At 38.9% G+C, this 13,284-nt stretch overlaps 1 pseudogene; it reads left to right on the top strand.

Moving 5' to 3' along the window:
* The first annotated feature begins 4,113 nt into the window (after positions 1–4,113).
* Positions 4,114–6,248, top strand: LOC118018783 (annotated as a pseudogene).
* Positions 6,249–13,284: the final 7,036 nt, after the last annotated feature.

Raw genomic sequence — 13,284 nt, 5'->3', positions numbered from 1 at the left:
CAGATTGAGAGAGAGTGAGAGGTAGAGAGAAAGAGAGAGAGAGAGAGGCAGAGGCAGAAGCAGGGGGAGAAGCAAGCTCCCCTCTCTGATCCCAGGACCCAGGATCACGACCTGAGCCAAAGGCAGACGCTTAACCGACTGAGCCACCCAGGCAACCCTCTCTTTTGTATTTTTATATAAATAAAATAATCTCAGTTGTCTCTTTACAGAGATTTGTTTCTAACATTAAAATTATATTTAAAATATTATTTAAATATTCCCAGTGGCTCTTTTGCATACTCTTCTGCATCTCCATGCCTGATTTTTTTTTAAGATTTATTTATTTATTTGAGAGAGAGAGAGACAGAGACAGAGAGAGATGAGGGAGGGCCAGAGGGAGAGAGAATCTCAAGCAGACTCCATGATGAGCATGGAGCTGGATCTCACAACCCTGAGATCAAGACCTAAGTTGAAACCAAGAGTCAGATGCTTAACCTACTGTGGCACTCAGGTGCCCCTCCATGCCTGTTTTAAGAACAATTGAATATAATTTAATAAGGATTTCAGTGCTGGCTTTAGGAAATGGGAAAAAGTGGATCCAAGGAAGTAGCATTCACAAATTATCCTAATCGAGAGATGATATAAAAGAATTCAAGAAGTTCTACCCCCATTGGGTCAGTGTGTAGAAAACAGAAGATCCAATATCATATGGAGAAAAGGTGTATATAGATTACTAATCTCTAAACAACTTTGGCATCTTGGGAGGAATAAATTGTGTGCAAACACTAATATCTTTCAGGAAGTTAAATATCCTGGGACCGTGCACCTACTGAGAAAGTGTCCAAGGATGAACAAGAGAATCCAGACAAGTTGCATATTCTTTTTTTTTTTTCCTTTTGTTTTAGGACTTCATTTTTTAAAGAGCAGATTTAGGGTCATAGCAAAATTGAGAGGAAGGTACAGAGATTTCACATATACTCTGTGTCTCTACACATGCATGGCCTCCTCCATTATCAACATTCCCCACTAGAGTGGTACATTTGTTATAATTGATACACTTACACTGATACATCTTGGTCATCCAAAACCTATACGTTATCTTAAGAGTTCACTCTTGGGTATACGTTCTGTATAATGACGTGTATCTGCCATTATAGTATCATTCAGAGTATTTTTATGGCCCTAAAACTCCTCTGTGTTCTGCCTGTTTATCCCTGCCCCACCAATGCAACTCCTGACACCACCGGAGTGGTGTATTGTATTATCTCCATAGTTTTGGCTTTTCCATGTAATTGTCATATAGTTGGAATCATAGCCTTTTTAGATGGGCTTTGTTCACTTAGTAATATGCAGTTAAGATTCCCCAGTGTCTTTTAATAGCTGGATAGCTCAACTGGGGAATAATATTCTATTATCTGTATATACTACAGTATATCCATTTGGCTACCGAAGGATATCTTGGTTGTTTCCAAGTTTTTGGCAATTATGACTAAAGTTGCTGTAAACATCTGTGTGCAGGTTTTTGTGTGGACATAAATTTTCATCTCCTTTGGGTTAATATCACGGAGCATGATTTCTGGATTGTATGGTAAGAGTATGTTTAGTTTTATAAAAAACTGCCAAACTGCCTTCCGAAGTGGCTGTACATTTTGCATTTCCACCAGCAATGAGTGAGAATATGCTCTGCTGCACATCCTCACCAGCATTTGGTGTTGTCAATATTCTGGATTTCGGCCATTCTAATGGGTGTGTAGTGGTATTGCATTGTTGTTTTAATTTGCCTTTACCTTATGACATATGATGTGAAGCATCTTTTCATATGCTTACTTGTCATCTGTATATCTTCTTGGGCAAGGTGTTTGTTAAGGTCTGTGGCCCATTTTTAAATCAGGTTGTTTATTTTCTTATTGTTGATTTTTAATAGTTCTTTGTATATTGTGAATCACAGTCTCCATCAGATATGTCTTTTGCAAGTATTTTCTCCTAATCTGTGACTTGTCTTCCCATTCTCTTGATATTGTCTTTTACAGAGCAGAAGTTTTTCATTTTAATACAGTTCAGCTTATCAGTGATTTCTTTCATGGATTATGCCTTTGGTGTCATATCTAAAAAGTCATTTGCCATACTCAAGATTGTCCAGGTTTTTTCCTATGTTATCTTCTAGGAGTTTTATAGGTTTGCATTTTACATTTAGGTCTGTGATCCATTTTGAGTTAATTTTTGTGCATATTGCATATTCTAAAATTTAAAAACCTGTTACTCAACAGGCAGATTTAGCTCTAGAAATAGCTACCTGTGTAACTAATTAGGAAGCTTTTGGAGGCATAGGAAGCCCAGTACCATAAGGGTAAGATCATTTTTGTCTCATCCCAGTGAGAGAAGCTGCAAGTGTCCCTTCTTGCTGCAGTTGGTTGCCCATTCAGTTTTACTGCTCCTCCTGTCTCCCTAGGTTGTGTGAATATGAGTTCTGGAAGCATTGTGGGTTTTTCTGTCCTTGTTCTTCTTCTCTTCTTCATTGCAGCATTACTATCTTCTATGATAAAATTTTGCTTGAATTTTCTGAGTGTTAAGTGCTTTCATTTGCTCTCATGAAAATTATCTAACAGAACAGAGTCCAACATTGTGGTTGGCCATGATTGATCCCTTTAAACAGTAGGATGCAGTTGGTTTCCATGGATCAAAGAGCTTACTAGCCCTAAACCTGCTGGATTAGTGTTCACTGGGGAAAATCCATGGACAAAGGCAGGAGCTGATGTGAAAATTTCTTGTTGCCATTCCCACTCTGAGGCAGTACGCAGCAACCTGATGGGTCAAGATGATAGCTTCTGGGAGAGTGACCTTGATCCTTGGGCTGGAAGGCTTTAAGCATGATGATTAGGAAGCACTTGCCATTTTGCTGTGGTCAGGGCCGGGGTCCCAACCTTATGAAGCTGTACAATATAACAAGCTAGTGACAAAATTCACCACTTTTCCCTTCGTGGTTGGGGAAGCATAAACCTCTTTCCTGGCATGTTCTGAGTGGTTTGGTAGGCAGAATAATGACTATTTCAAAAACATTCTTGTTCGAATTCCTGGGACCCATGAATATGTTATGTTACATGGCGAGTGAGAATTTAAGTTGTTGATGGAATTTAGTTTGCTAATCAGTTGATCTTAAAATAGAGAGATTATACCGGGTTCTTCAGGTGGGCCCAATGTGATCATAAGGGTCATATACATGTGGAAGGGGGAAGCAAAAAAGTTAATATCAGAGTAATGCAGTATGAAGAAGACACAACTGGCCATTGTTGGTTTTGACGGAGCCAAGGAATATGGGCAGCTTCTAGAAGCTTTCTAGAAAAGGCAAGAAAACAAATTTTCCACTAGAGCCTCCAAAAGGAACACAGCTCTGCCGACCCATTTTAGAATTCCAACTTCCAAAATTGTAAAATAATAAATCTATCTGTTTTAAGCCATTAAGTTTGTGGGAATTTCTTACAGCAGCAAGGGAAGCTAATACAGGTGGAGTTACTGAGGTTTAAACTTCATGCTTGACCAATATTGATCACCTTTAGAAGCTGGGTGGAGCCAGTTGTCACAGAACTTTGCAGAGGTCGACTCCCTCCCCCTGCTGGTGACCATTCTTGGACAAAGCAAGACTTACCATGAGCTCTTACCTCTCACTAATATTTCTAATTCAAATGTAGAAGTACACACACAGTGTTACCTAACTTTGATGTTACACCTGCATCTCTTCTTTCTCATGTGAAATATCGTGGCTCCCAACAGCATCAACATTGCTACCTTTGCTTTATCCCAACACACTCACACACACACCCTAGAATGTATAAAACCATATTATTGGTGGTACTATTACTACTGAAAACAGCTTCATACTTTATAATTTTTTTCAGTTCTCTTTGTCCCACAAAGAATATAGCCCACATGAGATGTGTAATCTAACTCTCTTGTCTTAAAGTCACTTGAAATAATTTCTCTCTGTTTGCCACTAACTTAATACACAATTAAGTTAATTTGTTTAATTTACTATCAATTTTTAGGTATTGCTTTTTTAGTTTGAGTTGTTTTCATTTTATCTATTTTCATAACTCATTTGCATGGTTTCAAACTCAAATTTCTAAAACAAGGTATATTTTGAAAAGACTAGCTTCTTTCTTTTCCTTAAAAAATATTTTTATAATTTATCCTTCAATTTTGAATCTATGTGACTATGTATCTCATCTTCCTTTTCTTAGACAAATGTCAGTGTGCTGTCTACACTTTTCTTCATCTTGTTTTTCTTAATTTACAATATATCTTGGGTATCACACCGTAACAGAAGATAGAGATAGTCCTTGTTACAGATGCATGGTTGTCTTAGTTCAAGTTTCTATAACAAAATACCATAGACTGGGTGAGTAAATGACAGAAATTAATTTCTCCAGAGTTCTGGAGGCTGGAAGTTCAAGATCAAGGTTGTCGGCAGATCCAGTATTTGATGGCAATGTTCTCCTTGTGTCCTCACATGGCAGAGAGAGGAAGCAAGCTCTTTCCTGTCTCTTCCTATGAGGGCTCTAATTTTATCATAAGGGTTCTACCCTCATGACCTACTTAACTCCTAAAAGCCCCATCTCCAAATACAATCACATTGGAGATTAGGGTTTCAACATGAAATTTGGAGGGACACAAGCTTTCAGTCCATAGCAGTAGTCTTCCATTGCAGTCCCCATATAGATGGACATTTGAGTGGTTTTCAATGTTTTACAATTATACATGATGGTATAAGGAATACTCTTGTGTTATGTCATTTGGTATTTTTACCAATTTTACTAGTCAGAATTCCACCAGAGAAACAGAATCAGTAGGATATGTATTGCAAGGAATTGGCTTGAGAGATTGTTGAAGTTTGCTAGGTAAGTCTGAAATCTGCAGGGCAGGCTGGCAGGAAGGACAGACTAGAAATATTAGGCACAAGCAATTCCACAAGTGGAATTTCTTATCCTTCAAGGAAGCCTCTGCTCCCAAGGACTTCCAACTGGAAGAATTGCGTCCCCTCAAATTATCTAGGATAAACTTCCTTACTTAAACTGATTATGGTTCAGGAGGCGGGGCCTGGCTGGGGTGCCCCAACATGCATGCCCCTCCCCGCCAGTTGCTATAAAAGGAAGTTGCCTGTGAGCTCTTCCATCTCCATTCCGCCTTTCGAAGCCACATTCATGGTTGCTCGTCAGACCCCAGCCGCCAAAATGGTGGAGCAGATGGAGAACAAGTGTGCTTTTCAGGAGGTTGAACAGTTGAACAGTACAGAAGATAAACTTAGAGCAGTTAACTTCTCAGCCATGTGGTGTGGGCCTTGCAAAATGATCAAGCCTTTCTCTCGTTGCCTCTCTGAGGAGCATTCCAACATGGTGTTCCTTGAAGTCCACATGGATGATGGTCAGGGTGTTGCTACAGGATGTGAAGTCAATTCATGCCAAACTTCCAGTTTTAAAAAAGGGACAAAAGGTGGGTGAGTTTTCTGGAGCTAATAAGGGAAAACTTGAAGCCAGGATGAATGAGTTAATCTAAATATGTTTTCTGATAACATAACCAGCCATTGGCTCTTTAACACTTGTGATGTTTTTTCATTTACAAAAGGAAAGATCAAGTATGAAGACTGTATACCCACCTGCCATCTGATTATAAGTGACAATAAAATATTAGTTCTCTCCTTTAAAAAAAAGTAAGTGGATTATGGATTTTAATCACATCTACAAAATACTTTCACTGTAACACCTAGATTAGTGTTTGCGTGAACAACTGGGGACTGTTGTCTAGCCAAGTTGACGCATAAAACTGACAATCATGCCAGTGTGTCTTTTGGATAGATTTCTAAATGTGGAATTGCTGGGTCAAAGGATATATGCATATACAATTTTTCTAGATTGTCAAATTCCTTTCCAGAAGGATTGTACCATTTTACATTCTAGCTACCAATGTATGAGAATGCCTATTTCCCTACAGCTTCACCAAGAAAATATATTTAGGGTTTTTCTCAATTGGATAGCTAAAACTTATTACCTGACTGTAGTCTTATTTTGTGTATCTTTATTATATATAAAGTTGGGCTTTGTGGTAGGTTGGATTGCTATTCTTAATCCATCACCACTTGCTTCTGGCATATAACCATGTAGTACACTAGAGTAGATGTGGTCTATTTTCCTGCCTGCTATGGGCTGAATATTTATGTCCCCCCTAAAATGGGTATGTTGAAGCTGTGATCTCCAACATGATGATATTTGGAGATGAGGCCTATGGAAGGTGATTAGGTCATGAAGCGTGAGCCTTTATGAGTGAGATTAGTGCTTTTATAACAAGAAGCACACGAGAGATAATCTCTCTCCCCACCACGTGAGGCTACAGCAAGAAGGCAGCCATATTTCCAGCCATAAGCTGGAAAGAGGATACTTACCAGGCCATGCTGGCACCCTGATTTTGGCCTTCTAGCCTCTAGAACTATGAGAAATAAATGTTTATTGTGGTAGGCCACCCAGTTTGATATTGTTATAGCACCTGGAACTGAACTAAGATATTGCTCCAGTGTTTTCCTATAGACAATGGAACGTTAAGGGATGAATGCATATAAAAGCTTTAAATGTGCCTTAAATGGATTGGCTTCTTTTGTGTCTGTGATCTGTCATGAGAAGAGCATGCAGTGAATAATCTCTGGTTCAAGGTGAAGACAGAAGACACACTGAATAGAACTGAACCTAGTATTTATCCTGCAGCCTGGAACTTAGAACCTGAATCCCAGAGTCTGGAGCCCAAGATAGTCCCGCATATTTGCTGTAGTGAGAAACATGTGATTACTATTTTTAAGGCACCAAGGTTATTTGTTATACAGCAGTTTGGACATCATGACTGACTAATATAGCATTTAGCATATTTCCATCAGTTTAAGTCTGCTTTTGTGTCTTTGAGGAGTGTAATGCTTTATAAGATTTGTAGTATTGCCATATAATATTTAAAAAATTTTCTTCTGTATTTATTTCTGTAGCCTTTAAAAATTTTTAATGTTTTTTATTTAACAAATACCTACAGAGTACCCATATGTACTAGGAAATCTTCTGGTGCTGAGAATGCAGGGGCCAACAAGGCTCACATGAAATTTAAATTCTTGTGGTTTTCTTTCATTAGACTTGCTTGAGGTCTGTGTATTTCATTGGTCTTTTCCAAAGAACTAGTTCTTGGATCTACTTTCTAAGAATCACTTTCTCTTCCATATTACATTACGTTCTTTTTTTAGCTTTATGCTTCCTTCTCCTTTATTTTGGTTTATTTTATTGTTCTTTTCCTGATTCTTTAAGTTGAATTTTAACCAGCCTTCTTCCCTCCTTCCCTCCCTCCCTTCTTCCCTCCCTCCCTCCCTCCCTCCCTCCCTTCCTTTCTCTTTTAAATAAACTTAAGGCTAAAAATCGTTTTTTGAGTACCACTTTGAAATAATTTCACTAGTGTTTATATGTATTGTCATGATCTTATTCATTTCTAATGACCCCATCATTAAAGTTTAGATTCCCTTTTATTGAAGTATTCTACTTTATTTTTTTTACCAGTAAAAACTATCTTTATTTACTCTTTTTTTTTGGGGGGGGGGAAGCTCCAGATTTTATTTTACTTTATTTTTTCTTTTTAAAGATATTTATTTATTTATTTATTTGAGAGAGAGAATGAGAGAGAGAGAGCAGGAGAGGGGAGAGGGTCAGAGGGAGAAGCAGACTCCCTGCAGAGCAGGGAGCCCGATGTGGGACTCGATCCTGGGACTCCAGGATCATGACCTGAGCCGAAGGCAGTCGCTTAACCAACTGAGCCACCCAGGCGCCCTATTTTATTTTTTCAATACGTGCTCTCTTTAATACCCATCACCAGGCTAACCCATCCTCCCACCCCCTCCCCTCTAGAACCCTCAGTTTGTTTTTCAGAGTCCATAGTCTCTCATGGTTCGTTTCCCCCTCTGATTTCCCCCCCCTTCATTTTTCCCTTCCTACTATCCTTTTTTTTAAAACATATAATGTATTATTTGTTTCAGAGTTACAGGTCTGTGATTCATCAGTCGTACACAATTCACAGCACTCACCATAGCACATACCCTCCCCAATGTCTATCACCCAGCCACCCAATCCCTCCCACACCCCACCACTCCAGCAACCCTCAGTTTGTTTCCTGAGATTAAGAATTCCTCATATCAGTGAGATCATATGATACTTGTCTTTTTCTGATTGACTTATCTCGCTTAGCATAATACCCTCTAGTTCTATCCACGTTGTTACAAATGGCAAGATTTCTTTTTGATGGCTGCATAATATTACATTGTGTGTGTGTGTGTGTGTGTATACACACCACATCTTCTTTATCCATTCATCCGTTGATGGACATCTTGGCTCTTTCCATAGTTTGGCTATTGTGGACATTGCTGCTATGAACATTGGGGTGCATGATCACTACATTTGTATCTTTGGGGTAAATACCCAGTAGTGCAATTGCTGGGTCATAGGGTAGCTCTATTTTTCAACTTTTTGAGGAACCTCCATACTGTTTTCCAGAGTGGCTGCACCAGCTTGCATTCCCACCAACAGTGTAGGAGGGTTCCCCTTTCTCTGCATCCCCACCAACATCTGTCATTTCCTGACTTGTTAATTTTAGCCATTCTGACTGGTGTGAGGTGGTATCTCATTGAGGTTTTGATTTGGATTTCCCAGATACCGAGCGATGTTGAACACATTTTCATGTGTCTGTTGGCCATTTGGATGTCTTTTTTGGAAAAATGTCTGTTCATGTCTTCTGCCCATTTCTTGATTGGATTGTTTGTTCTTTGGGTGTTAAGTTTGATAGGTTTTTTATAGATTTTGGATACTAGCCCTTTATCTGATATGTCATTTGCAAATATCTTCTCCCATTCTGTCAGTTGTCTTTTGGTTTTGTTGACTGTTTCCTTTGCTGTGCAAAAGCTTTTTATCTTGATGAAGTCCCAATAGTTCATTTTTGCCCTTGCTTCCCTTGCCTTTGGTGATGTTTCTAGGAAGAAGTTGCTGCGGCTGAGGTCAAAGAGGTAGCCTGTGTTCTCCTTTAGGATTTTGATGGACTCCTGTCTCACATTTAGGTCTTTCAACCATTTTGAGTCTGTTTTTGCGTGTGGTGTAAGGAAATGGTCCAGTTTCATTCTTCTGCACGTGGCTGTCCAATTTTGCCAACACCATTTGTTGAAGAGACTGTCTTTTTTCCACTGGACATTCTTTCCTGCTTTGTCGAAGATTAGTTGACCATAGAGTTGAGGGTCCATTTCTGGGCTCTCTGTTCTGTTCCATTGATCTATGTGTCTGTTTTTCTGCCAGTACCATACTGTCTTGATGATTACAGCTTTGTAATAGAGCTTGAAGTCCAGAATTGTGATGCCACCGGCTTTTCTTTTCTTTTTCAACATTCTTCTGGCTATTTGGGGTCTTTTCTGGTTCCATACAAATTTTAGGATTATTTGTTCCATTTCTTTGAAAAAAGTGGATGGTATTTTGATAGGAATTGCATTAAATGTGTAGATTGCTCTAGGTAGCATTGACATCTTCACAATATTTGTTCTTCCAATCCATGAGCATGGAATGTTTTTCCATTTCTTTGTGTCTTCCTCAATTTCTTGCATGAGTATTTTATAGTTTTCTGAGTACAGATCCTTTGCCTCTTTGGTTAGATTTATTCCTAGGTATCTTATGGCATTGGGTGCAATTGTAAATGGGATTGACTCCTTAATTCCTCTTTCTTCTGTCTTGTTGTTGGTGTGTAGGAATGCCACTGACTTCTGTGTATTGATTTTATATCCTGCTACTTTACTGAATTCCTGTATGAGTTCTAGCAGTTTTGGGGTGGAGTCTTTGGGGTTTTCCACATAAAGTATCATATCATCTGGAAAGAGTGAGAGTTTGACTTTTTCTTTGCCAGTTTGGATGCCTTTTATTTCTTTTTGTTGTCTGATTGCTGTGGCTAGGACTTCTATCTAATACTATGCTGAATAGCAGTGGTGATAGTGGACATCCTTGCCGTGTTCCTACCTTAGGGGGAAAGCTCTCAGTTTTTTCCCATTGAGAATGATATTCGTTGTGGGTTTTTCATAGATGGCTTTTATGATATTGAGGTGTGTACCCTCTATCCTTACATTCTGAAGAGTTTTAATCAAGAAAGGATGCTGCACTTTGTCAAATGCTTTTTCTGCATCTATTGAGAGGATCATATGGTTCTTGTTCTTTCTTTTATTAATGTATTGTATCACATTGATTGATTTGCAGATGTTGAACCAACCTTGCAGCCCAGGAATAAATCCCACCTGGTGGTGGTGAATAATCCTTTTAATGTACTGTTGGATCCTATTGGCTAGTCTTTTGGTGAGAATTTTTGCATCCATGTTCATCAGGGATATTGGTCTGTAATTCTCCTTTTTGATGGGGTCTTTGTCTGATTTTGGGATCAAGGTAATGCTGGCTTCATAAAATGAGTTTGGAAGTTTTCCTTCCATTTCTATTTTTTGGAACAGTTTCAGAAGAATAGGTATTAATTCTTCTTTAAATGTTTGGTAGAATTCCCCTGGGAAGCCATCTGGCCCTGGGCTCTTGTTTGTTGGGAGATTTTTGATGACTGCTTCAATTTCCTTAGTGGTTATAGGTCTGTTCAGGTTTTCTATTTCTTCCTGGTTCAGTTTGGGTAGTTTATACATCTCTAGGAATATATCCATTTCTTCCAGATTATCTAATTTGCTGGCATAGAGTTGCTCATAATATGTCCTTCTAATTGTATTTCTTTGGTGTTGGTTGTGATCTCTCCTCTTTCATTCATGATTTTATTTATTTGGGTTATTTCTCTTTTCTTTTTGATAAGTCTGGCCAGGGGTTTATCAATCTTATTAATTCTTTCAAAGAACCAGCTCCTAGTTTCATTGATCTGTTCTACTGTTCTTTTGGTTTCTATTGATTTCTGCTCTGATCTTTATTATTTCTCTTCTCCTGCTGGGTTTAGGCTTTATTTGCTGTTCTTTCTCCAGCTCCTTTAGGTGTAGTGTTAGGTTGTGTATTTGAGACCTTTCTTGTTTCTTGAGAAAGGCTTGTATTGCTATATAGTTTCCTCTTAGGACTGCCTTTGTTGCAGCCCAAGGATTTTGAACAGTTGTGTTTTCATTTTCATTTGTTTCCATGAATTTTTTAAATTCTTTTTAAATTTCCTGGTTGACCCATTCATTCTTTAGTAGGATGCTCTTTAACCTCCATATATTTGAGTTCTTTCCGACTTTCCTCTTGTGATTGAGTTCGAATTTCAAAGCATTGTGGTCTGAAAATATGCAGGGAATGATCCCAATCTTTTGGTACCAGTTGAGACCTGAGTTGTGACCTAGGATGTGGTCTATTCTGGAGAATGTTCCATGCACACTAGAGAAAAATGTGTATTCTGTTGCTTTGGGATGGAATGTTCTGAATATGTCTGTGAAGTCCATTTGGTCCAGTGTGTCATTTAAAGTCTTTATTTCCTTGTTGATCTTTTGCTTAGATGATCTGTCCATTTCAGTGAGGGGGGTGTTAAAGTCCCCTACTATTATTGTATTGTTGTCAATGTGTTTCTTTGATTTTGTTATTAATTGGCTTATATAGTTGGCTGCTCTCATGTTAGGGGCATAGATATTTACAATTGTTAGATCTTCTTGTTGGATAGACCCTTTAAGTATGACATAGTGTCCTTCCTCATCTCTTATTATAGTCTTTGGTTTAAAATCTAATTTGTCTCATATAAGGATTGCCACCCCAGCTTTCTTTTGATGTCCATTAGTGTGGTAAATGGTTTTCCACCCCCTCACTTTCAATCTGGAGGTGTCTTTGGGTCTAAAATGAGTCTCTTGCAGACAGCATATAGATGGTTCTTGTTTTTTTATCCAATCTGATACCCTGTGTCTCTTGATTGGGGCATTTAGCCCATTTACATTCAGAGTAACTATTGAAAGATATGAATTTAGTGCCATTGTATTGCCTGTAAGGTGACTGTTACTGTATATTGTCTCTGTTCCTTTCTGGTCTATGTTACTTTTAGGCTCTCTTTTTGCTTAGAGGACCCCTCCTTAGTGCTCTGAATATATCGTGCCAGTCCTTTCTGGCCTGCCAGGTCTCTGTGGATAGGTCTGTTGCCAATCTAATGTTTTTACCATTGTAGGTTACAGACCTCTTGTCCCAAGCTGCTTTCAGGATTTTCTCTTTGTCTCTGAGACTCATAAGTTTTACTATTAGATGTTGGGGTGTTGACCTATTTTTATTGATTTTGAGGGGGTTTCTCTGTGCCTCCTGGGTTTTTTTTTTTTTTAAAGATTTTATTTATTTATTTGACAGAGAGAGACACAGTGAGAGAGGGAACACAAGCAGGAGGAGTGGGAGAGGGAGAAGCAGGCTCCCCGCAGAGCAGGGAGCCCGATGCGGGACTCAATCCCAGGACCCTGGGATCATGACCTGAGCTGAAGGCAGTCGCTTAACCAACTGAGCCACCCAGGTGCCCCCTCCTGGGTTTTGATGTCTGTTTCCTTCCCCAAATTAGGGAAGTTCTCTGCTATAATTTGCTCCAATATACCTTTGCCCCTCTCTCTCTTTCTTCTTCTTCTGGGATCCCAGTTATTCTAATATTGTTTCATCTTATTGTATCACTTATCTCTCGAATTCTGCCCTCATCACCCAGTAGTTGTTTATCTCTTTTTTTCTCAACTTCTTTATTCTTCATCATTTGGTCTTCTTTATCACTAATTCTCTCTTCTGCCTCATTTATCCTAGCAGTTAGAGCCTCCATTTTTGATTGCACCTCATTAATAGCCTTTTTTATTTCAACTTGGTTAGATTTTAGTTCTTTTATTTCTCCAGAAAGGATTTCTCTAGTTTCTTCCATACTTTTTTCAAGCCCAGCTAGTATCTTTATAATCATCATTCTGAACTCTAGTTCTGACATCTTACTAATGTCCATATTGATAGGTCCCTGGCAGTCAGTGCTGCCTCTTGTTCTTTTTTTTTTTTTTAAAGATTTTATTTATTTATTTGACAGAGAGAGACACACAGCAAGAGCAGGAACACAAGCAGGGGGAGTGGGAGAGGGAGAAGCAGGCTCCCCGCAGAGCAGGGAGTCCGATGCGGGACTCGATCCCAGGACCCCGGGATCATGACCTGAGCTGAAGGCAGTCGCTTAACCAACTGAGCCACCCAGGCGCCCTTGTTCTTTTTTTTTGAGGTGAGTTTTTCTGTTTTTTCATTTTGTCCAGAGGAGAAAAGATGAATGAGAGAACAAAAT

This window comes from Mirounga leonina, unplaced genomic scaffold, assembly GCF_011800145.1.
Source record: "Mirounga leonina isolate KUSES-001 unplaced genomic scaffold, KU_Mleo_1.0 Mir_172, whole genome shotgun sequence".
In the NCBI taxonomy this organism is placed as follows: Eukaryota; Metazoa; Chordata; class Mammalia; order Carnivora; family Phocidae; genus Mirounga; species Mirounga leonina.
Note: the sequence above shows the minus strand (reverse complement) of the source record. Positions and strands in the feature narration are given on the sequence as shown.